Source organism: Buceros rhinoceros, unplaced genomic scaffold, assembly GCF_000710305.1.
Source record: "Buceros rhinoceros silvestris isolate BGI_N320 unplaced genomic scaffold, ASM71030v1 scaffold1935, whole genome shotgun sequence".
Taxonomy (NCBI): domain Eukaryota; kingdom Metazoa; phylum Chordata; class Aves; order Bucerotiformes; family Bucerotidae; genus Buceros; species Buceros rhinoceros.
This window is the reverse complement of record NW_010412094.1, coordinates 37,583-42,388: the sequence shown is the minus strand read 5'-3', so window position 1 is coordinate 42,388 and position 4,806 is coordinate 37,583. Positions and strand designations below refer to the sequence as shown.

General features: G+C 54.2%; 1 protein-coding gene across 1 annotated transcript in view; it reads right to left on the bottom strand.

Moving 5' to 3' along the window:
- The window catches only part of ZFHX3 (zinc finger homeobox 3), a gene marked incomplete at both ends in the record, with an annotated part of 33,234 nt that overhangs the window by 12,534 nt on the left and 15,894 nt on the right, over positions 1 to 4,806 (bottom strand). The gene's annotated exons all lie outside the window — the stretch shown is intronic.

Genomic DNA, 4,806 nt, shown 5'->3' with positions numbered 1-4,806 from the left:
ACGGAAGGGGCAGCCCGGTGCCAGTGCCCCCAGCCGTGCCATACTCCAGCACATGGCTGCCAGCACTGGGAGATGTCTGTGGCAAGCGAAGACACCTCTACAGCTGAGCAGCTGCTCGCCTCACCCCGCTGATGCCCAGGGAGCGTTTCCCTCTTGCCAGGGCTGTGGTACTTGCAGGAACGGAAACCCACCTGCCTCACAACGCTTTTGCTCCAGCCCCTGACTGCTGGGAAGGTGAGGCATGAACAAACGCTGCTAGTCAGGCACATCTCCTAGCAGAACGAGTCTCTCCTCCTTCTGTCAGATGCTAAGAGGGCGTTTGAACCTTGGATTTCAGAAGAGATCGAGGAAGCGGGGCTGTTATCTGCACATGGCGTGCTTTGCTTTCTGCAAAGTCAAGGACCAGGAGGCTCCGACTGAACCGCATCAGATATGAGCAAATCTGTGATGAAACTGGAGGTAAACCCATGTGCAGGACATGAAATCTTCCTTATCTACACATGTGTCAAATCTGAGCAAACACTGTGGCTTCATGGAGTGGAAGCAAAACCAGTTCGTGACAAACCTCAGATACAAACGCTGACATACGAGTGGCTGCTGGCATCCGAACGGCCCCGGGAGGGATGCTGAGCTCCCTCCCGTCACTGGGATGGCTGGTGCACGGCGGGGAGCACCGAGTCCCACCAACGTCTGCGGGAAAGGCAGCTGACACTGGTAGATCACCAGGAGGGAAGCTGAGCTGAGCACTCCACATTCATTCCACCTTCTGCTTTAAGCAGCAGTATCTGATGGCGGTGGGTGGTAGGTTGCGAGACGTGAAAGGTCACTGGTTAATTCCCAGTAGCCAGGCTTGGAGGAGGGGGCCGAGCAGGGATGCCAGAGGGAAGGCAAGAAGGAGCCATCCCTCTCAGCTGTATCAGCAGGGAGAGCGCTTTCCTAGGATCTTTAGGAATTATGAAAAATAAATCATGAGAAATTAAAAAAAACCCCAACAGAGTAGAAAAAGAATAAAATTATCTAACACCTCAGCTGCACATCATTATAGAAACTGTAGGCTTTTCAGCGGCATTACAGTACGGCAGCCGTCCCCACTACCACACTCAGTACGACGGATCAGTAATTGTTTTCATACACTTTAATTAGAAAAACTCAGATGGCTATGAATAATAATGGAAAAGAGAGACTTTTGCACTTGAAAGGTTGAAGTCAATCAAGTGTGAATGACGGCAAAAAAGAAAAAAAAAAGACACCAATTCATCAGGCCTCTGTTGTCTCGCCGCGTCTTTAATCATAATTCCTGATTGGGATTCAAGAAGGCAGTAAGCAGCGGTTCTTTGTCTGCCTTCACCTTCCGTCAATTAACTCTCCCCGAAATATAATCATCAACCTCACATGCTCCTCTGCATCTTAATCTGGGTCTCCAAACCAGTAAGTCCTGCCCTATATGTGTTTAAGTAATTACCTTTATCTACCTGCATCTCCATAGCCACAGCTCTCACCCTGCCTCTACCCCTCCCGCCACAAGAAAAAAAATTTAGAAAAAAGGGGGGAAGAAAAAAAAAAAAAGGACCACGGTACATTAAATTGGTACAGGCACAAAATCCCCAAAGACAAACATATAAAAGCTTGGAAAAAAGTGCAGGAACCCCAAAATTCTGGATATGGGTGTTGGGTCCCTGCCAGCAGTGCAGCCAGTCACGCCAGGCTGGTCCTGGGAAGTGAAACCTTCACAATAAGGTGCTGGTCTTGCTTCAGCAGCTGGACCCGCTTCAGCCCTCCACCTCTTCAGCACCATTCAGGAATCTCCGGCAAGTGCACTTCCCGGCGTGTCCCTCGCCATCTTCCAGGGCAGGACTGCCCTGCTTCTGCATCCTCATGGACCACCTGGGCAGGCAGCAAAGGTACAACCAGTGGAAACAGGCTGCAGGGCTCGGAGCATTCTGCAGTGACACGGGATTCCAGACCGCCCGTTTTGAACCTATTTGTCCTTTCACACCGCAAACCCGCCTGAGGATGCACCGTCTCCTCGTGCGTGCTGAAAACGCCTCCCACGCTGCGGCTGCGTTTAATATAAACAAATGGTGGGAGCAGCCCCAGGGCAGGCAGGTTTCACAGGCCACGGCCACCCGACAGATAAGCCGGCAGCGGTGCTCAGTGGCACGGCAGTCTGCGCCGCAGGTGAGTTTAGAGGGCATCGGGTGCTCTGCTGAGAGCGGAGCGCCTTCAGCTGGAGCACAGCCTGGTTAGCGGAGCAGCTGTTCAACGCTCTCCACCTCCCCTCCCCTGAGCAGGCAATGCCTGGGGTGTGATCCCGGCACCCACCCTCAGCTCTGCCCCGTGCCTCCAGCTCCCCCTTCAAGCGTCTCTTCAACACCGGCGTGTCAGTCAGTGTGAACTGCTGCTGAAACCAACCCTGCCGCTGTGAGGCGGACAACCGCGGTTTGTCTTTTCCCTTTCCTTCTTCTCTAGATACTGGTTTTGCTCTGACGTTAAACTGCATCTCCTCTGCAGCTGCAGCCACGATCTTCGGGCCCACAAGCCACTGGCAAAGCCTCCCAGCTTGGAAACACCGCTCCCTGTCACACCAGAGCCACCCCTCCCTGTCACACCAGAGCCACCGCTCCCTGTCACACCAGAGCCACCCCTGTGCACAGCCCGGGAGTGCCCGTCCCCCCACTGCTCCTGCATCCAAGGCCGCCTCGAGGCTGCTCTCCCAACGTTATCTCACGGAAGGGAAACGGTCCCCTTGACCCAACGTTGCTCTTGATCTTTCCGTCCAGACGGAACGGGTGGTGGGGAGGGGTCGGTACCTCACGGCTACCCGCTCGTCTGACAGCCCGGCACTGAGACACCAACGTGTGGGCCAGGTTCTGTTATCAGCACTTTGATGACGTGTTGCTGTCTCCAAGGACACCTCTAATGCTGGGGCAGGCACTCAGGGGACACCCTTTGCTCCAACCGCCCCATCCTTGTCCCTGTCCCTGTCCCTGTCCCCGTCCCTGTCCCCGTCCTGCTCAGTGGGGCAGGGAACTGGCTTGGTAAGGAATGAAGGAGGGGGAAGTTTGGGCCAGAGACTGTGGCAGCCTCTCCTGGGCCCCACTTTGACACTTCTCTGCTGTGGACTGTACTGGGGAAGGGAATGCTGGCCGGAGAACTTCCCTCTGGAGCAGCCTGAGAAAAGCCAGTTATCTGCCTTAGAAGATGGAAAGTTGTTGGGACAAGCCTCTCCGCTCCCAAGGTCCCTCCCTTTTGGATGAAATTCAGATTCCCTTAAGCAGATACAATTTCCCTTTGATGACAAGATTCACTGACACGCACGGGCACCCTGATCTGACGGCCATTTCTGCAGACATGTGGCCATTTCTACAGACCATGTGGCCCAGTGAGCGACTGTGACAGAAAGCCCGAGGGCTGACATGCCACGTCTCCTGACCCCCTGCCTCAGGAGTATCCTCAGCAGATCGCACATCCCTGACACCTACAGACCTGTCACCGCTCTGGAGAACAACCTGCGTGTCTGCTCCTCACCAGCTCTGACCCACAGCAGTGACACACACGCCACTGCCACATCCACCAGGTTCGTAAGACTATGAACTGCAGAGCAGCTTATCAGCACGGGCCAGGGGCTCCGGGCTGCAACACACCTCCCGTGCTGGCCCTGGAAGTGTGACACAAGCATGTTCGTAGCACGTCCAAAAAATTAATCGTGGATGGCGTGAGCAGCCAGCTCCCCTTGTGCACTGGATCTGCCTGCTCTGACCTTCCTCCGGGCCAAGTGACCAAACACGTGGACAGACTATGCAGTTCCTCTGTCAATGCCCCCAAAATGCTGAAATCACCCGGCTTTGAAAAGAGAATCTCTAGAAGGGGTCTGAGGAGATACATTACTCTCCCTATGTCCATGCAACTGGGGAAATACACATGCAAGGCAAGGTTCCCAACCAGACAAAGGAGGTAATTTCCATTACAAAGGGAGAGAGAGGGTGCTGGAGTGAAAAGCTTCATTAGACTCAGAGAGGCAAAGCGATGGCAGTATACCAAGGTCACTTCTAATTTAGACCATCTAATTGGCAAACATGGCTCCAAATGGCTATCATCTCACAGGGCTCAGAATTAATGAAGCCCGATTATTTTCATTACCTTCATCCGAGATGGAGAATGAGACACAGAGTGAGAGGGAAAGGGGGGAGTGAGAGGGGGCGAGAAGGAGGGAGAGAGAAAAATTGAATGACAGCAGAAGGGAGAGAGCAATAAGAAAAGACAATGGGAAAGAGGGAAAAAATGTAAAGATAGCAAGGAGGAGAAGTGAGGATGGCAGGGACAGGCAAGAATTACTCCTGGAGCGAGGGAGAAAAGAAAAAGATGGAAAGATGGCTGAAATGCTGGGAAGGCGCCCTAAACCCCGGAAAACTGACAACAGAATTGACGGGAGAGGAATGTGCAGTCGGATAAAGCCGGCCGCGGGAGGAGGGAGAGCTCCCCACTCCCGGAGGCTCTTGGGAAGCCGTCCCTTCTCCCGGCTTGAGCCCATCAGTCTTGTCAATCGACTGTGCAGGCGAACTGCACTTCACCCTCATTAAGGGGCTCTCTGCTGAAGCGGTGCGGGCCCGAGATTAGCGAAGAGGCTGTTATGTGGAAAGATGGCGATTAGACCCGCTTAGAGCGGCTGAAATGCCACCTAAACCGAGCTTGGCCACATTCGTTCACCAGCCTGGCGGAAGGGAAGCCTCCGGAGGCTGGGGGCGGGGGGTGGTGGGAGCCCCTGCCCCACATGGGCTTCCCCAGCCCCACAGCACTTGCTCTGGT